This window comes from Triturus cristatus, chromosome 2_2 (genome assembly GCF_964204655.1).
Source record: "Triturus cristatus chromosome 2_2, aTriCri1.1, whole genome shotgun sequence".
NCBI lineage: Eukaryota > Metazoa > Chordata > Amphibia > Caudata > Salamandridae > Triturus > Triturus cristatus.
The window spans coordinates 312,552,694-312,579,557 of record NC_140582.1 but is presented as its reverse complement, the minus strand read 5'-3'; the positions used below and the strand labels follow the sequence as shown (position 1 = coordinate 312,579,557).

The 26,864-nt window shown below is 44.5% G+C and overlaps 1 protein-coding gene and 1 long non-coding RNA gene across 3 annotated transcripts in view; one reads left to right on the top strand and one right to left on the bottom strand.

Moving 5' to 3' along the window:
* Window positions 1-11,931, bottom strand: part of LOC146862174 (uncharacterized) — a 66,927-nt gene extending 54,996 nt beyond the window's left edge. Inside the window, exons 1-2 of the long non-coding RNA XR_014978106.1 lie at window positions 11,136-11,931; window positions 5,956-6,312 (exon numbers count right to left, since the gene is read on the bottom strand). This is a non-coding gene — a long non-coding RNA (uncharacterized LOC146862174). The remainder of the gene's footprint in view (window positions 1-5,955; window positions 6,313-11,135) is intronic.
* The window catches only part of MAML3 (mastermind like transcriptional coactivator 3), a 529,880-nt gene that overhangs the window by 483,146 nt on the left and 19,870 nt on the right, over window positions 1-26,864 (top strand). The gene's annotated exons all lie outside the window — the stretch shown is intronic.

Genomic DNA, 26,864 nt, shown 5'->3' with positions numbered 1-26,864 from the left:
GTTTTCTCCTTTTGTTTTAAAGAGATTTATTTTAGTTTTGGTCGAGGTGCAGAGAGTACTCTGTTTACCAAACCCCTGGCCTTTTCTTTAGTGCGGCAGTCCAGACTGTTTTTTTTTTTTTTTTTTTTTTTTTGCAGAAAGCCCACTGGATTTGTTTCTGGCTTGTATTTTGGCATACTCGGGTATTCAGGGGCATTGGAGATAGTACAAATAACTAAATCGAAGGGCGCTTTGCCTTACCTGAGCTACTCCGGCCTTATCTCCCAGCTCTCCAGGAGCCTGCTGCTGTATCCCCCCCCCTCACCCCCCCCCTAGGCAGACCGGGCAAGTGCTCCAAGCACAGTGCGGCTTCTGTTAGTTCACCAGGGTCAAAACTAACTAGCTGTGGCGTCATCCAATTCCTTTATGAGCGTACCATTAACGAATGGCTGTTAACATCTGGTTGCCCACAGGAAATTCTCCATACAGCGTCCCAGTCCTTAAATCCGCAGCTATATTTAACAAGCATTTGCAATGCAATAGGTCTCGCATTTGTAAAGTTTAAAGTTGTTGGTATTGTAAATAGAAATGTTTTTTGCATGGTGTGGTCTATTGTGCACCCTCAGACCCCATGAAAAAGTCCCCTCCCCCACCCAAGAGCATGGTCTGGTCTCTTGTGCACTCTTAGACCCCCATGTGAAGCCCCCACCTGAGAGCATGATATGGTCTCTTGTACAACCTCTGCCCCATGTTAAGCCCCCTCCCCAATCTGATAGAAATTTACCGTGGATATTACCTAAAAACAAGCCCACGTCCTTCCGATTCCACACTCACCACTTTGATTCTTAAACAGAAGTGTAAAGTATTGGCTTCCAGTGTGTAAACCTTGGAATAAGAATGCTCACGTGGCTGGTGCGGCCACTTCCGGAAGAGATATTGTTGTTTCTTCTGGGGCGGCTGGCTTCATATTTTGCGGGATGGGATTTTACTTTCTAGCCAATAGGAGACGTTACCAGGTGGTAAGCCAATCTTATGCCTGCTAGTGCAACCCTTCAGCTTGTCGGTCAGCATAAACTACGTTTTCCATTGGCTCTAAGAATCAAAGTGGTTACTGTGGAATCTGAAGGTTTTTAACCGAGCCATGCTACTGGCTAAACCGGCATAAAAATTCCTATCTTTTGTGAACAGGCTAATTAATATACGACTACGGTATTTAAGGAGGTAAACAAACCTGCTCCAGCTGTCCGCTATCTCTGCAGGGGCTCTAGGGTTCTCAGAGCTAGGTCCAGTCGCATAGGTCTCCACAACAGAACAGCACCAACGCAGTCAAGTAGGGGAAAGCGGCTGAAAATGTTAGAAGCCGCCGACAGGCCCACTCTCTGGGCGTGGTCTAGCTTCTAGGGAAGCAGGCACTGAATCGACCCATTTAAGGGGCCCCTTAGACATGCATTTGTGTGGCAGGTGTTGGGGAGAGATGAGCGCGTGGCAGCTTAACACTTTGGTGACTTCTGGTCGAGTAGGCCCATAAATCAAGCTCGTAATACAAACAGAAACAAAACACCTTGCAGCAGAGATGGGCCAGAAACTGCTTTTGCGGGGCTGGTCCACAGCTGTCAGAGAGCGAGGAAGTGAACGAGGTTCTGGCTGGCACCTTTCCCGCGGCTTTCTGTTCTTCCAGATGTTGCTTGCTGCCAAAACGAACCTTCTTTCCCATTACTATAAAATACCGACAAATCCAGTGGCTGTAGCCTGGCGGCGTCCGATATCCCGGAACACCAGGAAATGTCCCGTTTAGTTACTTTGTGGGGATATAATTTGGGGATTTTAGTGCTGGCGAAAGGTGTTGGATTGAAATGAGTGGGAACGGAAAGCCCGGTGTATCCGGGGACTGGTCTGCAGTGAGAGGGACTTGGGGTTAGGTGAGGGGAATGCTGCCCTTGAATAAAATAAACTGCAAAGCAGACAGTAGGGGAAACGTTTTTGATGTATTTCTTAGCTTCTGTCGCAACAAGTTTGCCCGGTTGGCTTGTGAATGTGTTCCTGGAATGTTTGGTAAACCTTTAGCAGTTCTCGCAGGCTTGTTTTTTAATGCACTCGGGGCCGCGAAAGAGAGAGGGAAACAAGATATTGCTTTTATAGTTTAAGCTGCAGAGAAAGCAGGCTCCTCCTCGAGGCTTTATTTTACGGTTCATATCAGCCGTGCACCGCCCCACAATAACAGACAGCAGGGCTCGGGGGAAAGTAGCGCGAGCAAGGTAGAAGAGGTTGCAGTTAGAGCAGCAGGGAGAAAGTGAAAGGAGAAAGCCCGCGAGTGGTCAGCCACCGTGCGCCATTGCTCCCCACCAGAATTGCCTCGGCCCCAAGAAGACGGGCTGCCTCGTGAAACGCTGGAACGACGCCGATGCTTTCCGACTGCTGACCATACTGGGATGGGTTTTCACAGACAGTACAAAGCCTGCTCAACCCCACTTGTAAATGAAAAGCGCTGTGCAGACAAAGAGGCAGCCGCACTACCATCAGAATACAACACAATTCCACCTACTATCACATTCCCAACCACAGTTACGATAATAAAAAAAAACAAGCACGGAATCGAAACCAGTGGTGCGCACGCACCACAGAGGAGCAGGGGCGAGGGAGCGCGGCAGCAAAGGGAACGTGCGCTAATTATAAACACTTTTATAATTAAAACCAGATGCCGCTGCTGCGCGTAACAAACACCAATAGGCCATGGGCGGTTACATTTCTAAAGGAAGGTGGGACATGCACCTGCCTTACACCAATTGTGGGCTGTCTTTTTTTAAAAAGACGCACGCAAAAGCCAATTGCAGCCGACTAAAACAAAAGCACACGCACGAGCGTGTGGTCATCTTTCAGAAGCCCCTACAAGAAGTCTTGCTGCGCGAGCTGTGCTATGCACTGCAACGCTAGGCGCGAGACCTAAAAAGGTACCGCTAGCTGCTGAGAAGAAGAGGGGAGGGGGGGGGGGGTGTCCTTGCCGAAGTGCACATCAGGTGACTAGTCCACACATTGCGCCTCAGTTCAGCTACTGATTCACAAAGGTAAGCTTACACTGTAGTGCAAGTTTACTATTTTTTTGGTATTCACAAATTACGACTACAGGGACTCTGGAGTTGGGCAAAGTACTGCGCACATTCAAAGAGAGGACAGGCCTGCCTTTTTATGTGTGAAGTCTCCACCACAAATATTTATTTGCAGTCGCAAAATTACTGTTAGTAAAATTAAACATGTAGTTTGTAATACTAAAAAAGAGTAAACTTACACAAAAGGATGTTTACCTTTTTTATATTTGTTTGTGAATTAAATAAAACATTTTATCATTTGTGTATTTGATGAAGGCTTGTTTTTGTATTTGTGTATTGTTTTGAGATTTAAAGAATACAAATTGCTGAAGCTGGGGTCCACTGCTTCCAGTAATGACTCGGTAGCTATCCCCAGATTCCAATAATGATTCGGTGGGAGACAAAAAATAATTTGGGTGAGATTGTTGTTATTCTCCATTTTGTAAGTTAAACAGGAAACAAGTGGCATTAGAACTGGATGTGTTGTATTACGTTAGAGCTTATGGTGTATCATTTGTGGTTGTAAAGGGATAGGTTAGAAGATGAGGCATTGGATAAGACCCTCGTGTTTGCAGCATGGGGGGATGTGATTTTGTATGCTAGTGATCAAATTGCTAATTGGTGTAGAGCGCATACCATTATCTGCAAAGTTTTTAAAACCTACAGATGTGTGTGTTCAATCATAGCAGGCTTTGTGTGTTGGTTGCTCAATTGGAAATCTTTATATTGTAAGATTTAGATGTTGGTTACAAGTTCATTGTGGGTAATGCTTTAATAAATACAAAAATGACCTAAGAATGTAACTTTCTAATGTTTTCTGGTTCTGTATTTTGTGTGGGGTCCATGGTCATTCATTAAGATTGATTTTCTTGAAGTTAACATCTACTCAGATGATTAGAATGTAATACCCACTTTTATCTGTGCTATGTTCTTAACTTCTGTTTTTTTTTTCTTGATTTTAATTTATCTGTTTGCTACTTTTAGATACTGGGCGATTTATCGTGCCCCATTTACACACTTTCTTTGAACATCTTTTTCGATTACTTCTTTGTTTTTAGACGGGATGGGAAATAATCAATGGAAATGTTTATGCTTTTTGTAACCCTAAGCTTAAAATGGTGTAAAACCCGCTATAATAACTTATTTGTCAGTCTCCAGTTTAAAAGAATTGTCTCCTTAAATTGTGGAACAATTAGAGGGAATACATGTTTAAGTCAAAACGTTTAAGTGAAAAGTAGATTTAGGTTTTAGGAGACCAACAGCCCATACTAAGGTTCGCGCTAATAATGAAAAATAATATACGATTGTCATTGAAAAGGCTCTCATTTATCAAGACAAGTTTGGAAGACTAGTTTAAGAAAATACATATTTTGTATTCCTGCTGTTTTGGAGGCTCTGTTAAGCTTAGATGTTTAATTTTATGTTTGTAGCATGAAGGTCTAATGTTCGTTGCCAAAGTAAACGCATCAGTATTTACAACAGTGCAATAAAGTCTGCTCTTCGTAATCGAGCCCCGAGCCCTTTCTCTGTGCCCCAGCCAATTACAAGAACAAAGACTATCTTACTTTCTCGGAGTCCCAGATCAAAGACATTCTTTCCAGTTTTCAGAATTTTGCGTAGTCAGCAGTGCCGTTTCCACAGCCACTGACCAAGAACACAGCCCCTCCCACTCCTCCTCTGTAGGAATAGAGCAACCCCCATCCCTTTCTGTGAGAAATTGAGTTTTTTCTCACTTACACCAGCATTTACGACCTGATAGTCTTCCGGTCTTCACTGAAGGGCGGTAAAGGCGAGCAGAAGGGGTGGGGATAGGCAGAGCAGCAGTGTGAAAACACCACAATGTTGAACTTTGAAGGCCACACAGTTTATATATTTACACGCTGCCTGTAGGGACAGCCAGAGATTTTGCAACAGGCTAGTGCGCCTGAAGTGGAGATGCAGCTGGGAGGGGGTGGGGGATCCGTTCCATTTCTGGCGGTGCCTGACAAACCACTGACTTCCTATTTTGCTGGCTCTCTGCCTTTGCACATTTTTTTAATTACGCTTAATACATTTGTACTCTTTTGGGGGACAGACACCAGCTGGCGTTCCCTTCTTTTACCATTAACACACTGCTTTAGCGTTGCTTACTGGTTATAGTGAATAGATTTCTGGGCATAAAGTGTATGATCAATCAGTCAGTAATACTATATTCGGTTTAAAACAACCATAAAAGCATAAAAAGGGTATGATATTCTTTATGTACGTTGTTGCAGTGTTCCTTCATAAGGCACTTTTAAAACATCTCCTCTCCACTTTGCCCTAAGGCTGAAGAAAAGGTCATGCACCGTACAAACAAAGGAGTATAAAAAAAACTTTGCAGTACTTTGTTATTCAGCTATGGGATTGTAGTGCCTTTTATTTGTGCGTGAGTATGTAAAATAAATTAATAGTATTCTATCATATTTGCATTTGTAAAGCGTGGCTACCCGTAGGCATCCCATTGCTGGCAAACACAACATAGAATCCCACCGTTCTGTTCAGGAGGAGATCAAAAGACCATGATTTTACAATTTTGAGGAACCTGAGTTCATTGTCATTAAATCTTGTGTCTTAGAGTGAGGGGGAGGGAGTTTCATATCTTAGCTACGTTGTAGCCAAAGGACCGCCCTCTGCTTACTGTTTTTTTGAATGGAAGGAACCGCAACCAGACGTGCGTCAGAGGATCGTGTATACAATAGAGTATGTGTGCAAGCTGGATAGTACAAGGTTGTGTTTTTTTTTTTTTGTAGTTTTATATCGCGCAAACTCGCCCCAAAAGTAGAGGAGCGCTTTACATGAGCATCAGTTACATTACACAAGGACACTTATTATTATTTTTTTTTTTAAGGTATGGGGAAGTTAAGTGACTTACCCAGAATCACAGGCTGTTCAGCTGACCTAGATCCCCAGTTCCAAAGTAGGTAGCTCTGGCTGTAACCCACGCCCTCCCCTGAGTTCACAGGGTAGACTCAGAGTGCACTTGCCATTGGCTTCTGAACTGAGAAAAAAAAAACTGGAAAAAAAACTTGAGAGCCCAGTGTATTTTCTGAAGAGCAGCCGATCAAAAACCGTGGCAGTCTGGATCCTCGTCTGGTACACTACATTTGAGAGGATATGTGGCAGAACGGCTAGCGCTGCTGACTTTTGGATCCATGTTTGAATCTCAACCTTGGCTCAACGTCCTGTGATGCCCCTGGTTCTGTTGCATAGAGGATCAAGTTTGCACGATCTAAAATTGGAGAAACAAATTAGCAGTGATGTCTCTGTGGCAAATAGAATTCATGTATTCCTTATACGATAAAGCATTGCTTAGTTTTAAGTTTTTCTGAGAAGCCCTCAGCTGGCACTAATGAATGTTAGGATTGCTGAATATCAAGCCTGCATAGTCTTGATTCCACCTCACAACTCTTTCATCCACCATCTATCTCCTTGCCAATTTATTTCACTCTTGAACCTTCTATTCCTACGTTTCCCCGTCACTAGTTTGGTCTTTCTCTTATCCCTTTGTGTATCTCTCGCTCTCTTGCTATGGGTCAAAGTCTAATGAGGAAAAGTAAGTACTGGTCTCCAAAAATGGGTGCCGGTGAGCACAACCTGCTACCACCAGTTCAAATTAAGCACTGACAAGGGGCATAGTTATATAGCCACAGAAACAACCCTTATCAGGATGATACATACAGTGCTTATCTCTGCCTATTGAATACAGACCCAAAACGGGCTGGAGTGCTCATGAGTATACGCATAGTGTCAGTAAAGTAGCATCAAAACATGGATAGGTAGCAAGAAGGTGAAGTTCAGTAGCTAAAAATATTTTGCCCTTTTATAGCCAATAATAACACAACAGTAAACCTCTCCTTCACCACGTTTCTTCAAACGGTGAAAATAGTCCAACATCCATATTAGCAAGTTTTCACATATTTTGCAATTCAAACAAAATGAGTAAAGGTTGAGCAAAATCGTAAACTGAGGAGCAGGTTTATGCTGAATGGACACAGATTTGACCTTGCATCACACTTGGAGCACCTAAGCAATGGCATGGCCTACGCGTGGCGATGGTCCCTACCTATGACCAAATGCAAGAATGAATTCGCCCTTGCATAGTCCAGGTCATTTGGGGGATGTTAAATTAATCACAGCCATTACAGTCTCTTTATACGGAATCGTTTTCTTCAGTTCTATCTGGCGCAGGACTGAGGGGACATTTTAACTTTTCTGTTTTTGTTCCTTCAAAGAATAGGTTTAGAAAGCCCTCATTAAAACTCACAACCGCTATTCCTTCTTTTTTGTTTTCTACAATTGGGAGTACAACCTATTGGCTGGAAAACAAAATTAGAGCTGCTGCTTTATTGGTCTAGAGTTTGGTCTCCCTCCATGGCGAAATCGAATAAAGATCACCAAAAATAATTCAGCAATAGTTATAAGTTCTTACTGTGAATGGATTGCAAATGTTGCTAGGATTCAAGCCCACCCACGACTATCACTGGTATACAGTTTAACAATAAACTGACCATAAGGAAAAAGAGGAAAAGGAAATATGTTGATGAATTGTTCCTAGCTCACCTACCCTTCCTTTATGCCATGCCCACTGGAAGGCCAGAGTATTTGGGGGGGACAGTGCAAAAAATTGCCAGTCTTGGGAAGCATCCAGTGCCTGTACTTAACGACTCTGTGTCTGCCTCTCTTGAACACTATTTTTTCTGCCCACATTACAAAACCTACTGAGATATTTGTGCTTCCTTATTGAAAAGATAGGAAGTACATTGCGTGTACGAGCAATGTACTTAATGTTCTGGTGTTCTACCATAAGTAGGCTCTACTGCGACTGAATTTCTTGAATAGGCATGAAACCTGTAGTATAAGGATTAACAAGATATAAAAGAATTAAAAGTTTAACAATTCTGTATTATCAAGGGTAAAAAAATGCCTTCTTTTAAGAATATTGTGCTGAATTGGAAGAACTATAAGATGTTGAAGCAATAGAAATCGAGCTTGATGTAACTGAACACTGAAAGCTACTTAAGCAAGGGTCTTTTGATTATGAACCCATTTCTATCGGCGGTTCCACAAAATGGTCTAGTTTGCAATATTTTTAGGTCCAAGTACAAAAGTCTGGATACGAGCTTCCACCACTTTTAATTGACTGTACAGATATATTTAGCTGCAACTTTAATATGCAATACGTTATGTAGGCAATAGGTTTTTATATAGGCATGTAATCTAAGGAAGTCACATGCAATGCAGTTTTTTCTTTACTTTGAAACCATTATTTGAATTACCTTATGACCTTTGTGATTATGTTTGCATTGAACCAACAATTTGCTGTCTATAAATTGGTTTAATCGTGGGATATTTTTTCTTCAGAAATAAATTATTTCTGACATACAGAAAGTCTGGATTTCTTTTCGACTCCTACTGTGAGGAATCCAACCACTGCATCATTTCACCTACATCGTAGAGGTTGCGAAAATTTTCAGACTTAGTGAGTGAAAATAGCTAGTGAAGCTAGTCCGCCATATATGATGTTGTTTTCCAGTGCTTCCGCCCATTGCTATATGGAGCTAACGTATGTTCATTAAAGCACATTTTTCTTAAAATATTCACAATTCAGGCGCTTTGGAAAGAATTTTGAAGTAGAGTTCCTGAAAAAGTTCCTGGATTTCAAGATCCACCTCCTTTCTCAAAAGCATTGTTACTCAGCAGTATAAAGACATGTATCTAGCAATCATAAACCTAACATGCTCAGCATAAATGGGAGATTAGCAGAACGTTTTGTGCCATATATGATATGCTTGCTAAATTATGTCACACCACAGATATCTTCCGTCATAAATATGTGGCATGAGAAAAAACACCCCTTGTATTCAGTGCGAGGGAACTGAAGAAGCATATAATTACAGCTCCGCACAATATTCTATGTGGTCTACAAAACAGCGTGGACAACATTTCAGATAAGAAAGTCTAACATATATAAGATTAGGTAATATAGACATATGACCATGCTCAGAGGTAACAGTGCAACAGATTGTTTATTGTTTATGCACCTCTTACTATGCCACAAGATGCCTGACCATTTATTATAGTTATACGACATAATTTATGTCCAACTCTTACTGGGGCACAAGATGCTTTACCATTCCTTATTAAATGTCGGAAATCTTCTGCATCTCTTGCTGCGGCACAGAACCCATTACGCTCTGATCCATCATTTTACTGGATGGGGAGGGTCAAAATTTCCCCGTTAGCTGCCAGAACCTAAAATTCATGTCCATAGGTTTCAATAGTGACTATTTACGTTATGGAATTCTGTTAACGACTTAGTACCTCTATCTCCCAGGTGTGAACTCCTTGGTGCTATTATAATACACCCTCTGTTACTGGTTCCTCAGCTACTACCAATACATCTCTGCTGGCACATGGTATGTAATAAAGAACAGTATGCACATCAGTGCTTCAGAGTACTCCATCAAGATGCCATGCAGTGTCTGCCCATTAGACTAGTTCCAGCTTCAAGGTGGTTGTTCACAAAGGCACCCATACTGCTGCTTGTGTTTAAGATGGTGACCCTTGATATTAGTACAACCCTAAAGGAGAGTTTTAATTTAGTTAAACCTGTAATTGCTTTTTATACCAGATGTCAGTGAAATTACTGGGCACAGGGCATTCATAAAGGGGAGGGGCAAACAGACAGGCTTGGAGTCCACTTTAGGCAGCATTGGGGCCTCACAGGTCCATTTTCTGTACCCCTTCATGGTGAACCATAGACGGATCATTCATTCCTCAAATCAGAGCTGTGTTAAAATGTATCTGCTTTTTTCATTTTATATTTTCCACTTGCCACACCGAAAGGTGGAAGGGTAGTTGCTGACACCCTCATCATTCAACCCCCTCTTGGAAGGTACCTGCTGCCTGCACTCAAGAGTAAGAGGGACGTATGCTGTTAACAGGCGGGAGTGCAACAACGGGAAGTACTCTAACCGCCTGCATCAGTGTCTTTCAGCATTCCAGGCGTTTTCATAAATCCTTTCCACAATACCGCTAGGATTGTTTATGCACTCCAGCGACCTCTTGAAATACTGTATGACATCCTAACCCTCCCTCTCCACTACAGTAAAAGGCAAGTGGTGTCCTCTGTCCCTCAATACACATTGCAGGAGACAGCAGTATTTTACTGCTCATACTGAGAGAATTAATAACGTATTGAACATTTAATCAATAATTGATAATGCATCTTCTATTATGAGTCATGCAACAAGCCACAGGATACTGGAATGCCTCCATGGTTATTATATTTGTTGTGCGTATGATAACCTGCAAAACACATACCATCTGACATTTTATACCTATCATACGAATTGTAACACATAGAGGTCCTAAAGCTTAATGCTCAGACACGGGAAACAGCCTTTACAACAAGGTTTTTACCACACATTTTTTAGCATGCATATTTTTACCGCAAATATGCTTTTACAACGCATGCCAATACCACACATTTAAGGTAAGTTGGGGGTCTCCCTCCACAAATACATTGTTTTTAAATCTAAAAACAATGCGTGCTATTGGCAAGCGTTGTTGATGAACATTCGCTGTAAAAACACGCATGCTAAAAAACACGCATGCTAAAAAAATGTGTGGCAAAGGCATACGATGTATTTACTTGCATTGTACCGTCGTACAACCTTCAGACACTACTTGGCGAACCGCTTACTCAGCATACTGTATTTTGTGAACACACAATATCCAGCCCTCTCATACTGTACCACCAACACACAGTATGCCACAAGAGAACACACACAACATCAAATGCCACCACCGACCCACACAAAAGGTTCTTATCAGAGACCAACCACCAGAAAGAACATTAAACCCCTATGCTACACCTCTGCTTACAGGCAGAGCCTACTAGGACCATCTTGAAGACTACTCCCTCGCGCAATATTGCCGTATTAGCCAGCACACAAAAAGACCACCCATAGAGCATAAAAACTATCAGTCCATATCCAACCCTTTACACACGTGAACACCCATATTCCAAAAGAACATAAAAAGCATTACCCCTCATGCTCGGACACCCTCGTAGAGTTCCACATAATCCCACATACTACAACCTGGAATTTTTCAAAGCCACGGTCACAATCTGCAAAGCCAAAATCTGTGTCTGTGCTTCACTTTCAAGTCCCTCAGGCTGGATGATAATGTTGGCAGCGCACAGGAGATCATTGGTAATTTTTAGTAACTTTGAAAGAGAACGTCTAAATAAGAGTCAAGTTATGTTACTTTCTTGGATGTTTGTAAAGCACAACTTTTGCCGATTACTTGGTCTCTTGGCGCAGACGTTGGTCTGCATTTGTGATTTCATCTAATTGGAGGGAGTTTTCATTCCTGAACCTCATTTGGCATGGGAGTATGATTTGGAGGGCGTGGGTTACACTTGTGGATATGTTTCATAAGGGCAATAGGCCTAGGATTCTTCCAGCCTAACTCATGTGAGCGAAGAGTGTTTAGTGGATCATCTCTGTAAGGTGGTTTGCAGTGGAGTATCTGTTCCTTTGGCCCTCCACCTCACCTGTGTCAGCTAATGTTTAGAAGACGCAGGTTTGGTGCAGATGAACCTCTTTTGGCTAGTGGGTTGTATTTTTATAAAAACACTGTAGCTGGTGTGAGTGACTGTACTGTGGTGGATGCTGTACACACGGTTAGTATCCAGTTGACGTTGTGTTGACCTGCGTCTTGGTTTCCTTCACTAGTTCATTCGATTCTTCTGGTCCCGATCCTCATTCCTGTGCTTCCTTGTACCCGGCCTAATCCAAATAGAGGTGTATGTGCTCAACACTCTGATTTCAGACCTGCCAACCATGGAACAAATTCCACAGTTTGATCTGTGCTAGAGTGTGGGAATTAGGAAACCGCTCGAATTCTGAGGGGAGACTCTGTGCTATTGCAACAAGCCACTCGGCCTCAGCCGACTCTTAACAACCTCACTGCTCTTGCCCCATTTAATTTCGGGCGGGGAGAATAAACGACGTCAATTTTGGCAAAAAATGGCATGATATCTGTGTTCATGTAAAATGTCAGATTAAAAAGACTGTCACAGCCAAAGACTTGTGGTTTCTGATTAATGACTCGCGACAGTTCCTTTCACACCGGAATAGCTCATTTTTAATTAAAAATTGTTCACTTTCCTTAAGTTTCCCACAGTATTCATGCTGTCGAAACAATTTTGAATGCAACCTTCAAGCAGTGCGGCGACAGCACGCCCAATGCAACCTTCAAAGGTTGAGAACTATGCGGCTGTTAAGTGTGACACACTCCGTGTAATGAGTGCTCGTGACGGTGTGGAGCCAAAGCTTCGCAACATGCTGGCCGACGGTGTGATGTGGGAGATGAGGTGATTCAGCTTGCTGCGTTAAGTCAATGTAGAATCGCGAATTGTAAACACATTAGAAACAAGTATGTCAGTGGCTGTGGTGCGGTTGGCGGCGGTGGCTCCTGTGTGTGCCGGGCGGGTCTCGCTTTCTGAGGAGCTCCCGGGTACGTCTCGGCCCACCGTGTGCGGCGGGGTCCACGCTGCTCGTGTACGGGCGCCATCTGCTCGGTATTGTGCTCCCGGTTGCCAGGCTACCTGCTCTCCCTGTCACACTCGGCTGCCTGGGCCTGCGTTAGCAGCATTATCCCCGGCGCGCCGAGGGGGCTGGCGGGAGGCGGCCCAGGAGCTGGAGTCACGATTAAGCCATCTGCAAGTGTGGGGGAGGGAGAGAGGCCGCGGAAGGAGGGGCAGAGCGAGAGACGCAGACTGAGGGACCGGCGATCACCCAGCTAGACCTGCCGCACACCGCCACGCTCATGTGCTGTCCTCTACCCCCACCTGCCGGCCGGGATCGGAACTGCAGAGTTGCACAGCTCACCTGCTTGGCTAGTGCGCCGTGGCTGCGGGATGAGCGTGGCATGGTAATAATGCTTAAGGTTTATTATCCCGATTTCTGCCGAGGCAAGTTATTTTTTGTAGGTACTAAATTAAAGTATTTAGCCACACTCATTGAAGGGAATCAACACATACGATAAACGTTTCCTGCTTCTGCATAGACCTTGTATTCCATGAATATAGCTTGTGTAATCAAAGTATTATAAAACGGAACATGGCACGTTATTACCATTAAAACGATTATTCTGACCCTAAAATATACGTTTCTGATTTTTTGTTTTTGTTTACAGTTTTGTTTGTTATACCTGTTTTATCACAAACAGGCTTCTAGTATAGAAGTTAAAAATGAAACAAACCGCTACCTTTGTTTTGAATACCCATTCCCTGAAAATCTGTCGTCCAAACCCTCTAAATTATTAGTAACTTAATGGTTATATAGATTTTACTACCGGATGCCACTTCACAGACCTTGACATAGCATGTGTTTTAATACCCTCAACCCCCCAAATTGCCCTGATCTTGTCTAAGCTCTGATTTTGAAATGCAGGTCTACATTTCTCATTGCATTGGAACAAAATACCTAGGGTTGATTTTTTTTCGACGGCTGCAGCCGAAATTAGGTCTTTTTGACTTAAAATTCAAGTGAAATGAGGGATGATCGTTGTCGTCTTTCAGTTGCTTATTTATGTATTTGGTTGTTAAACTGGTACTAATGAGGTGAAATCTTTGCCCAGACAGTATGACCATGTGTTAAAAAAAAAAAAAAAAAAAATGAAGTGAAACTATTTAAAAAGTGCCGCATTATGCCACATAATTTCTTTTCTCGTCATATAATTTAGTTATAAACAAACAACGTGGACAAACCCACTTGTAAAGACGACTCACTTGTATTATGATTTACATGAGTGCCAGAAAACCATTACGTTTGTTAGAAGACCCCTCACCCACCAACCTAGTTGGTGGCATGCTTCATCATTGCCGAATGCCACCCTGTTGTGCTGCGACGCCTGATTACAGCAGAGCTGGTGTCATGTGATATGTGAGGGAAGTGGTGCCTATAAAATTATCTCTGGGAGTCCCTACTAAATACATTTTATTCTTAGCGGCCCGGGATAAGGTTAACCCCTTCAGCGCGGCGCGGATTACCACGCTGTGCTGAAGGGTTCGTGCGCGGGTGGGACCATGACGGAGCGGTTCCGTCATCCGCACAGCGCGACCGATGCGCATGACGGAACCGCTCCGTCATGCGCATCGAAAGGGTTAAAAACTGGAAGAGAGGGCAACTTTGGAAAAAATGCTCCTTGTTGTCACAAGGGTAGGTCTACAGGTTTCAGCCCCTTAAAGTGGGGGCTTTCGTCAGGACTAGGTGAGTGAAGTGAAAGTTTGGCAAAAATAAGCCACGTGTAAGGTGATTAGCAACACACACACTAAGGTGTGTTGTAATGGGAGTGGTGTCTGTATACTTACGGACCCACTTATAAAAAAACCTTACCGGTAGTGCATGCTGTTCTGGTATACTGTGCTCCCTTATTATGCAACAGTCTACTAATTGTGGCGTATTCATAGCATGCTAGTATATCGCTATAACAACAACAAAAGTAAAGGGCTAGAGAGGTCCTGGGGGTGCCAAAGGTGCTTATTAGCCTTATTGTTAAGAGTTCAGGGCAAAAGTGCTCATGTAGGCGCAGACTCAGACGTAATGAAGGTCATGCGAAGGTCACGCGTTAACTTTACAAGTGGATTCGTCCACGTTGTTTGTTTATAGCTTATCTTGGGAATAGGGATGTACCCCATACAATCCTCACTCTCTCCTTTGTTTACCCATATAATTTAGTTAACTCTGTTGTATAATTTGCTGCTCCTCCCGCCTCATAATTCCAGTAGTCTTGCATATAGTGTTGAACTGCAGGCAGTTTTTCATACTGTATGGTAATATGTTTTCAGAGTCATGTGGTGGTCATGGCTTATATTTATTTATTTAATTGTCTTGTGTAGCCACAGCTTTTCCCCAGAAGCCACTTCCAGTGAGTGTGTTTACATAGGTTAGTCCAAGTTATGAAATTTATATGTGGAAGCAGAAGAACTGTTTTCTGAGGTGGTTAGTAGTAAAGATGACATTTTTTTTGGGGGGGGGAGGCTCTATCCCTTGTGAGAGGGGCTAATGGTCCAGTGTTGTCAGAAATAAAGAGGAAAGCCTCCATGCAGAGGCTTCTCTTCATACTGTTTTGAAAGCCTATCAGATTCGTTTGGTTCCTCAGGTTAGGTCCGGTGAGTTCCAGATCTATACGCCTATTATTCCAGTTATTTTATCTCCTTACATTTTTGTGCTGAGTCTTGTTTGTGTGATAAGGTTTGTTCTGCTTGATCAGTTCAATGAAGTCTGTAATGTCATGTTAATACCTGAAGGTGGAGCATGCCAATATCTAGAGTCATTTGAAGACCAAGCACAGCAGTTGTCTTTGCGCAGTTGGTAACCAGTGGAATTCTCTCTGTGCTGCGGTGATGTATGTACATTTTCTGAGATGCATGCATAGTCTGGCTGTATTTATTTTCTATTTTTTAGGTGGTGTTCTTAGATTGAGTTACAATAGTCTACCCTGGAGACAATCAAGGGCCAGGAAAGTTCAATGCAGTGTTTTAATTGAAGGAAGGGTAGGATCCTTATAACTCTGTGGGTGGATTTGCTACTTTTTACAACTGTAAATGTAAGGTGCATTTTGAACCTCAACCCACATTTTTTTGCAGTTTGGACTAGGACATTTATCGCCCAATTCCTCTTGCCATTTGAATGGAAAACTTCTATCTGGCAATTAACCTTAACGAGAATGTAAGTCTTCTGAAATTAAAACACTTAATGTCAACTCTCCTTAATCCAGAAGTAGTGATTTTTGCCTATGTTGTGCAAGGTCGACTCCTCTGTAATCGGGGAGGAGCGTCGCCCCACTGGCTCAGAACCAGCCGCTAAAAAATAAAACGATATTTCATTATCGTTTTATTTTTAAGCAGCTGGCTCAGCCAGCTTCTGCAGGGAGTGGCGATTCCGGGGCATGGGAGGGGAGGAGGAGTGCCGCGTGGACTCGCCAAGTGCCCATGTGTGTTTGGCCGGCCGTCTCAGGCGTTAGCTCTTTACTGCCATTATTATATGCACTATCTTTTAACAGTTCTCCACCAGTACCAATACGTCACTACAGGCAATTGGGCAATTTACTTACCAAATTACAATACTCACTACATCAGTGTTGGGTTTCTTTTCAGTTAGAGCTGAGTAGTTTTGAGAAAGTCTGTATAGTGTGAAGAGAAGGAAGATTGAGTCCAATTGAATAACCTTTCAGTGCCAGTCTGAAATTCTTCCATTGTAACTACCCTTTTGCATGAAATTTCAGTTGGGCAGAGGAAGGGCAGAGCAGTATTCAAGCTTTTCCTGGACCACGTGTATTTGTGTTCAGTTCACAAGGTTGATTCAGTGCATTCCGCAGGCTAAGGCCCCAGGGTCCTGCCTCTGTATTTGATTCGCTCGTTGATCAGTTACATAATCCTAGGATTTAAGAAGTACCTAAACCTCCATGAACTTTGTTTCTCTAGCAATAACTTTTACTTTATCTATTTTATACCGTTTAGATTGTATTATTGATTGTTGTTATGGTGACATAGAATTGATACATTTCTTCCTGATGGTGTTATGTATTGCATATTTGTGATGATATGCTTAATGCGTTTATGTATTGTTTCTTTGTATTCAACTACATAATTATTTTAATAAATTTCCTTTTTCAAACTTTAAAAAATTTGCATTCGGCCTGGTGTGTGGTGCCAGTTTCTGAAGCTATCCTGATCACTTGACCCATTTGGGCTTATGCGTGGTGCATCCAGCTTTGAACTTTATTTGTGCCTTAAACTGAGAGCAAGTGAAGCCCTTTTGTTGCTTGATTTATGTGCGTCCATTTGCACTTCTGTTTTTGATGCCCTGCCAACTTGATCTACTGAGTTTCTTCGGTAGCATAGTGTGGAGGATGTTGCGATAGTCTAAATACCAGAATCTTTCCGCTTGCACTTGGTTTTGACGTATTTGGACTATATTCTGCAGTGGGGAAAGCTACCAGTTGATGCCCTTGACCTTCAGTCGGTGACTCGCACATTACTCTGTTTTGATGAAGTGGTTGAACTTGCTCCTGAGTTAGAAGGGAATTAAATGGTAGTGTTTCTGCTCTTCTGAGCATTAGGATCTCAGTCTTGACTACACAGATAAATTGTAACTCACTTTCCTCTAGTGAAGCACATGTCCAGGCACACAGTACAGCTGGCCTTCTTCACTGCCCTGTATACTAGCTGGAAGTGGATTTGAGTGTTATTTGGGTAATATGCTGTTTTATTGATAAAACTACAATAAAACTAGGCATCTGCAATGTACAACACTTAACAATTGATAACATTACGAAATACACAAGTGTAGTGGGTTGCAAGGCAAATGTTGGTGGGTCATGAAAGTCCTGGTCTATATTTAAGTAAGATTTGAAATGGTTAGCCCTGTTTGTACATCAGTGCAAAGGTGCTGAACTAGGTCCCTAAGTATTCCTAAGCAAAACTCTGGGTGAACCTTCCAGTATTTGTTGTGGTGTTTTTTCCTTCACAGAGCCATTTTACCAGAGTGTGTGCTCACTTTACGTGACCATACAAAATCATACCTGTATGACTTTTAGACATAGATTGAGAAATGTGGATGTGGCCTAATGGCTAGAGCTGCCAATTTTGGATCAGGGGAACCAGGTTAGAGTCCTGGCGTTGGCTCAACATCCTTTAAATCTGGGCAGATCACTTAATTTTTCATGCTTAAAATGAATCCTACCTTCTGTAATGTAATCCGGTGCTCGTATAAAGCACTCCAAAGTATATATATATATATATATATGAGTTATAGTTAGGACCACGTTTCCATAGGAAATCCGCAACATTCTATTTTGAATAACTTTGGCGCCGGTCGACGAATCCTCGCGAATTTTTCAAAATAGGTGGGGCGCTACGCTCCGCTCCTACCCTGAAAGTCTCGGGGGGATTCGTCATGCGGGGGCTGAGATAAAAGGGGGGTCCCAAAACGCGTTTTTCCCATGCATTTTTCCATAGGACCTTTAGACAGAGCTACAGCCCGAACGGCTGAACAGAATTTAATGAAATTTGGCAGAGAGGTAGTCCCCAGGTCAAGGAAGTGCCTTTTGTAGGTTTGGTGTAAATCTGTTCAGTAGATTCTGAGAAAATAGCCTTTAAATCAATATATATATCTGAGCCAGCTTACGGTGCGCTTACCGTGCGCTTACCGTACGCGTACGGTGATGTGCGCGAGCGCGATTCTGATTGGCCGTTATATCTTAGTAAACATTCGAATCGGTCGAAACCAGGAAGCGGCGGCCGCCATTTTCTCTCTCGCACTCTGACAGGGGGTTGAAAAACAAAGTGCAAAAACATGTAAAGGGGCTGTTTAGACAGCTCCCAAGCACCTAGCCATGTCGAGGGAGTCCCCAACGATCCCCCAAGTGAAAAAAGGCAATTTAAATTTTTTCGAAAATTTTGCCGATTATGCTTACCGTACGCGTACGGTAGCAAATAATAAAAAAAAAAAAATATATCCACATTCTCCATGCCCCGTGTGCAAATGGTGCCCGAAGAGCACCATTTGTGCATGGCTTGTCAGAGGAAAACAAAACATATATTTTACCTAATACAACGATGCTCATCATATGTTTCCTCCATGTGCGCACGGTGCGCGAAGCGCATCGTGCGTTCATGGCCCATCTAGCGTAACGTGGACACGCGGTGCGCGAAGCGCACCGCGTGCTCACTGTGCGCGCACGGTGCGCGCACGGAACGAACTGCGTTAAGTGGGCGCGCACGCCACAAATGGCGTAAAGTAACTTAGCATTTAAAAAAACGTACAAATTCACTGAAAAAACCATAGGTTTCACACACGTTATAGTTAGGAATTAGCATTTAAAAAACCTTGCAAATTCACTGAAAAAACCATAGGTTTCACACATGTTATAGTTAGCTGGACATTTTACTGATAAAAAACCAATGAAATTCCCCCGTTATAGTTACTGTAGGCAACTATAACTCACGCGACCGTAATCCTCTGCTGATGACATATGTGTCTTTATGAAAAAAAAATATTTGTAATATATGTATAGCTAAAATTTAATGGAAGAAGACATGGGCAAATAAGTGTCTAAATACAGTATTAGCATCAGCAGAGGATTACGGTCGCGTGAGTTATAGTTGCCTACAGTAACTATAACGGGGGAATTTCATTGGTTTTTTATCAGCAAAATGTCCAGCTAACTATAACATGTGTGAAACCTATGGTTTTTTCAGTGAATATATATATATTACCTACTGGCGGTCGCCAGTAGGTAGTTATAGTTAGGACCACGTTTCCATAGGAAAACCTCAACATTCTATTTTGAATAACTTTGGCGCCGGTCGACGAATCCTCGCGAATTTCTCAAAATAGATGGGGCGCTACGCTCCGCTCCTACCCTGAAAGTCTCGGGGGGATTCGTCAAGCGGGGGCTGAGATAAAAGGGGGGTCCCAAAACGCGTTTTTCCCATGCATTTTTCCATAGGACCTTTAGAACGAGCTACAGACCGAACGGCTGAACAGAATTACTAGAAATTTGGCAGAGAGGTAGTCCCTAGGTCAAGGAAGTGCCTTTTGTAGGTTTGGTGTAAATCTGTTCAGTAGATTCTGAGAAAATAGCCTTTAAATCAATATATATATCTGAGCCCGCTTACGGTACGCTTACCGTACGCTTACGGTAAGCGTACGGTGGCGTGCGCGAGCGCGATTCTGATTGGCTCTTAGATCTTAGTAAACATTCGAATCGGCCGAAACCAGGAAGCAGCGGCCGCCATTTTGTCTCTCGCACTGAGTGTTGTTTATCAAACATGATGGCCAAAAACATGTTACGGGGATGTTTTGACAACTCCCTCTCACATAGTCATGTTGAGGGAGTCCCCAAACATCCCCCAAGAGCAAAAACGGCATTATTTTTTTTTCGGCAATTTCGCGGGGTACGCTTACCGTACGCTTACCGTAAGCGTACGGTAAAAAATTATAAAAAAAAAAAAATCCACACTTTCTCCACCCCGTGTGCAAATGGTGGCCGAAGGCCACCATTTGTGCATGGCTTATCAGAGCACAGAAATTCCCAAAAAAATTTCAACAGATTACCAATCACAAGGAAGCGCATAATATGTCCTCCATGTGCGCACGGTGCGCGAAGCGCATCGTGCGTACATGGCCCATCTAGCGTAACGTGGGCACGGCACTAACTGCGTAAAGTGGGTGCGCGGTGCGCGAAGCGCACCGCGTGCTCACTGTGCGCGCACGGAACGAACTGCGTTAAGTGGGCGCGCACGCCACGAATGGCGTAAAGTAACTTAGCATTTAAAAAACCGTACAAATTCACTGAAAAAACCATAGGTTTCACACACGTTATAGTTAGGAATTAGCATTTAAAAAACCTTGCAAATTCACTGAAAAAACCATAGGTTTCACACATGTTATAGTTAGCGGAAATTTTACTGATAAAAAACCAATGAAATTGCCCCGTTATAGTTAGTGCTGGCAACTATAACTCACGCGACCGCAATCTTCTGCTGATGACATATGTGTCTTTATGAAAAAAAAATATTTGTAATATATGTATAGCTAAAAATGTATGGAAGAAGACATGGGCAAATAAGTGTCTAAATACAGTATTAGCATCAGCAGAGGATTGCGGTCGCGTGAGTTATAGTTGCCAGCACTAACTATAACGGGGCAATTTCATTGGTTTTTTATCAGTAAAATTTCCGCTAACTATAACATGTGTGAAACCTATGGTTTTTTCAGTGAATTTGCAAGGTTTTTTAAATGCTAATTCCTAACTATAACGTGTGTGAAACCTATGGTTTTTTCAGTGAATATATATATATATATATATATATATATATATATATTCATATTCCAAAATACACTCCTGGGCCTCGTTTTAATGCAAAAATTGATATGAGGCTTCTCCATGCTCTGCGGCAGAAGAGGGTTTTGAAATTTGCTAAAATCACTATTGTCAACATCAAGATTTTTCAGAAGCATTGTGATTTGAGTGAACAGATGCTATAGGCCAGCACCACACTCTAAAAAGTGTTTCGACTCCAGGCTGCAGTGCAGTTGACCATCTGCACTATTATGGGCAGATCAGTATCTTGGCCACAGTTCGATATGGAAGGACGTGGTCAAGGTTGTGACGTTTATAAAAGAATTGCAGTTATTACATTAGGAAATCGCCTCTGCCTCATGTCCATTAAAGTTAGGTAGGTCGCGAAAATTTGTCTTTCTTAAAACTGGGTCATGGTTATGAAGAGTTTGGGAAGCACTGCTGTAAGATATTTAAAAATTCAGCCTCCTTGTGACTAGTTAAGTAAACTAGAACAGATTTGCTGTCACATTTGTCCTTGTGGCCAATTTCTTTGCAGCAGATTAAAAAACAATGTATCAATTGACTTTCACACTCTGCTTTTCAAGTTAGGCCCCTCAGGACGCCACCTCCTTTACTCTGCCACACTTTGACCCACAAATTATGGGTTCCCGGAATTAATTTTTTCCAACTCCACCACTCTGTGTGCTAGTACTTTATACATTTGGGGAAAGCTGTAATGTTGCTCAGTAATCACACGAGGCACGTTGTTGGGTTACCGCAATATTTATTTAGCATTCAAATGAGCCTGTACCGAGGAGCGTCGGCCGGCACTCTCCCCTCATCTCCCGGCGCGCTAATCTGCGCGCGCACCCCGGCGCCAACGGGGCCGCCTGCGTCACGTCAACGTGACGTGAAACAACTAGACCGCTACATATCTCCCCCTTTTACCAAACCAAAAATAAGTCACTTACAGTTCGCCGGTTAGTTCAAAGTCTTGGAACCTGGAAGGCCTTACGACTTGTCTTCCACTCCTGGTCACCTTACCAATGTTCCCTCGAGCCCCTTGGCTCTGCGTTTCCTCGATTTCTGTTCCTCCACTCATCGCTCCTTCGCTGTTCATATTGCCTCTCGGCCTGTCCATCTCTGCCACTGGGGCCTCACCCCTTAACACACCTTCTTGCTCCTCTCCTGCACCTGCTTCTTCCATTTGTTCACTTCCGCCTTCCTTGTTCTCTTCCTCCCCGTCTTCCGTGTCTTCACCTTCCGGATCCCACTGTTCCCATCTCAATATCTTGTTGCACCGGGCCATGCGGTCCTGCGACCACACGTTCCCATCACTGAGCAGGGCCGCTCGATCATAAACTTCCTTAACCTGCATCGGCTTGCTGTACTTGCTGTCTCCCTTTCTTTGTAGGGTCGCCAGCTTTACTCTCACCCATTCTCCTCTCTCTAAGTGAGTGTCCTTCACATTCCTCCTCTTGTTGTAGTTGTCGGTGTAGGTGGCTTGTGCTCTCTCCAGATTTGCTCTTACTACCGCCGGAGACCATTCGCTGGTCACCACCTTCTCCTTCCAGATTCTGTTGTCGTGCGTGAAGGGTTCACGTCCTCTCAATATTTGAAACGGGCTATACCCCGTGCTTGTGGGCGTTATTCTGTAGGCCCATACCATGTTCTCCAACGCTTTCTTCCAGTCTTTATTACAGGTGATGGCCGCTTGTATGGCCCCCATCACCACTCTGTTAAATCGTTCCACCAGACCGTTGCCTGCCGGATGGTATATGGCCGTGTGCTTTACGGAGATGCCATTTCTTCCCATGAATTGTTTCCATCTTTCCGACGTGAACTGTGGTCCATTGTCACTTAAGATGGACTTGGGAATTCCTTCTCGGGTGAATGTTTCCGATAGAAACTCCAGGATGTTCTCCGTGTCCATGGATTCGCTCACCTTTATTTCTGGCCATTTGGAATAACGGTCGATGAGGACACACACGTACTTCTGTATGCTCTGGTCATCCAGCACCGGTCCCAGAATGTCTATTGACAACTCTTCCCACGGGTTTGAGGGAGTGTCGAATTTCCCAAGGGCTGGACGTAGTGGTCTCAATGTTTTGTCGGCCCCTTGACATTGGGGACACTCTCTGACATGCCTCTCTGCTCTTACGTCCATACCTGGCCACCAGTAGTTCTGTTTCAATCTGGCCTTGAGTTTCCCTATGCCAAGGTGGCCTTCGTGTAATAAGTCCAGCAGCTTGTTGATGAGATTCGTGGGGGGAATTACTCTGTCTCCCCGGTAGATGAATACGCCCTTGTCTCCTACTGTCAGTTCTTCTTTCACTTCATAAAATGGTTTGAGGTTGGTTTTCACCTTTTTCTTATCAGGCCACCCTTGTGTGATGTGCACTTTTACTTCCATAAGGTCAGAGTCTTCTTCATAGGCTTCCGTCCACTCTTGTATGCTGATTATCTTCTCTTGGTCCTCTATGAGAGCTACCATCTCTCCTTTGTCCGCTGGGTCTTCTTCTCCCGGCTCCATGGCCGCCGCTCGACTCAAGTAGTCCGCCACTCGGTTCTTGTTTCCAGGGATGTACTCCACATCATATCTGAATTCCAACAGTTTTAAGGACATCTTCGATATCCGGGGTGTGGCGCTGGCGTGCCCGCTCGATGTTAGTACCTTCACTAACGGCTTGTGGTCCGTCTTGAGCAGGAATCGGGTACCCCATAGGAACTGCCGGAACCTCGTCATGGCCCACACAACCGCCAACATCTCCTTCTCGATGACGCTGTACTTGCCTTCCGTCTCCGTCAGTGCTCTGGAGGCGAAGCTTATTGTCTCCATGTCCCCTCTTCCTCGGTCTTGCATGAGTACAGCGCCTAACCCCTTGTCGCTGGCGTCGGTGATGAGTATGGTGGCGCCTTGTGGGTCGTACCCCTTGAGCGGTATGGCTTCTAGGATTCCCTTTTTGATGACTTCAAATTCCGCCTGGGCTTCCGGTGTCCACTGGAACACCGTGCTCTCTCTTGTCAGCCTCCTCATGTTGTAGGTCTTGGATGCGAAATGTACCACGAATTTGCTATAGTACTCCGCCATCCCCAGGAACGATCTGACTTCTTCCTTGTTCTTGGGGGGCGGTGCTTCCGCGATGGCTTTCACGTTCCCCGTCTTGGGTGTGATCCCCTGTCGCCCAATTTCATGGCCTAAATAGGTTACCGATTGCAGTCCCAACCGACATTTCGACCATTCTGCCGTGAGGCCTTTGGCTTCCAGTGTTTGTAGTACTTTTTCTAGTTTCCGGTCATGATCTCTCCTATCTCTCCCCATCACAAGGATATCGTCCTGGAAGTACTGTACGTCTTTGCAGTCTCTGAACAATTGGTGCATCATCTTCTGGAAGACGGCTGCCGCCGAGGCTAGCCCGAACGGCATGCGACAAAATCTGTAGCACCCAAACGGGGTGATGAACGATGTCAGGCTTTTGCTGTCCGGGTGTAGAGCTACCTGGTGGTAAGCTGATGTAAGGTCAATGGTGGAGTACCACTGAACTCCTCTGGTTCTTGCCAACATCTCCTCTATCTTGGGAAGGGGAAATTTCTCCACCACTATGTTTTTATTGAGTTCTCTCAGGTCCACACAGAGCCTGACCTTCCCGTTGGGTTTCATCACGACCACCAAGGGCGCCAGCCATTCGGCGCAGGTAATGGGTTCTATGATGCCCTTCTTCTCCAGATCTTGGAGTTCTGTCTGGACGGCTTCCCTTACTGCAATGGGCACATTCCTCACTTTATGTGCCACCGGTGTGGCTCCGTCCTTGAGCACTATTTTATGTTGAAATTTCTCCATTTTCCCTACCGTGCCCCCAAACACTTTAGGGTAGTTCTTCTTCCATCTGTTCATGTCCGGCCATTCCTCCTGTTCTGTGAGTAGAATTTGTTCCTTCCCTCCTGGGTCGAGTTTTATGCCTAGGTCGCCTTGGTCTAACCATCCTAGGACGGAGGGTCCTTTCTCGGCCACATACAGTTTGCACCGCGCTGATCGGCCTCTGAACTCGAACAGTAGACGTCGGAAGCCCAGCATGGGAATGCGATCCCCATTATAGGTAACCGGTCGTATGTCTAGTTTCTCCAGTTCTGGGCCCAACTTGGATTGGAACTGTTCTTCCCACACTGCTCTCTGTATAATGGTAAATGGGGATCCGGTGTCTGCCACTACTGAAATGGTGATGCCGCCCATGGACATCTCTAGGACTGGTTTGGTTGATCTCTTGGCGTCTACGCTCAATACCTGATCGTATATACATAAGACGGTGACCACTTCTTCCTCTGTGGCTTCCTCCAGGTCTTCTGCGCTTTGGTCAACATATTTCACCACTCCTTTCTGTTGTTTCTTCCGACACACCTTCTCGTAGTGACCCATGATACCGCAGTGCAGGCATTTGGCTCGGAATGCCGGGCAACGTCTGTCGTGGGCTTCGTGGGACCAACTTCCACACCTGTAGCACGTTTTCTTGTTCTCACTGTCCGCTTGTTTCCCTTGCCATCTGCTAGTCCCTTTGGCCATGGGTTGTTTGTTTTTCTGGTCCTTGCGGTGATCTCCCTCCTGTATCCTGTTCACCATGGTTGGGGTGACCGCCTCTTTTTTGGTAGCATCGGCGCACCTCTTCGAGAGTTCTGCCCTCTTCACTATGACCATTACTTCCTTGAGTGTGGTGTCCCCACTCGCCCACAGCTTGTCTTGCACGTTTGCGCTGGTGGTGTGCATGATCACCTGGTCTTTTATGAATTCATCTTCCCACAGTGCGTACTTACACGGGGCTGCTAGCTTTCTCAACGCTGCTACATACTCTTCGATGGATTCCCCCACCTTTTGTTTCCTTTGCTGGAAGTTATATCTATCCACTGAAACACAGATGGTGGGGCGGTATCGTTCATCTAGGGCCTCCACTGCATGCGCATACACATCGTCGTCTGTGTCTTCTCTCTTCGTTGGTACTAGACTCTTGTATATTCTCAGACCTTCTGGGCCCAGATTTAGTAGCAGGATGCGTTTTTTTCTCTGAGGAGTGAACTGCTCTTCATTTTCGTCCTCCAGGACCCCTATGAAATTGTCTATATATTCCTTCCAGTCCTCCCATTTCATCAGTGGGTCTCCGGGTTTCGTTAGGAATTGCACGGGTGCAATCGCATACCCTGCCGGGGTACTCATCTTCACTTCCTTGGCGCTCGTTCCGTCGGTGGCTTTGCTCGGGGGGCTGCCTGGGGTGTTGTTGTTGTTCCCTGTGTGCTTGATTCTCTGGGGGCTTTTGTTACTAGACCCCACCTCTTCCTCTTTGGTAGCCAGCGCAGCGCTCCCTGTGCGTGGATATGTGTGAAGGTGGCGTGTGTGCTCTTGGCCGTTTGTGGGTAGCGTTGTCCCTGTGGCCTATATGCAGCTCGTGTGCTGTACTGTGGCACTGCCACGCTCCTCGGTTGCTCCGTACCTCGGATCGTCCGGCGTGGTTGACTAGGACGTTTTCCGTGACTCCCCCCGCTCCAGGCAGGCCTGTCTGGTGTTCCGTTTTGGCCTGGTGACCTGCTTGCGTGTCTTCCTTCGCCTCGTGGGGGCCACGTGGAGTGTTGCCCTCTCCTGTGCTCCCGCGTCGGTCAGGTCTCTGTCCCGACCTCGTCGCCACTGTAATGTTGCTCAGTAATCACACGAGGCACGTTGTTGGGTTACCGCAATATTTATTTAGCATTCAAATGAGCCTGTACCGAGGAGCGTCGGCCGGCACTCTCCCCTCATCTCCCGGCGCGCTAATCTGCGCGCGCACCCCGGCGCCAACGGGGCCGCCTGCGTCACGTCAACGTGACGTGAAACAACTAGACCGCTACAAAAGCGAACATTCTCATAGCAGGGCCTGGTTCAGCAGGCTCCTG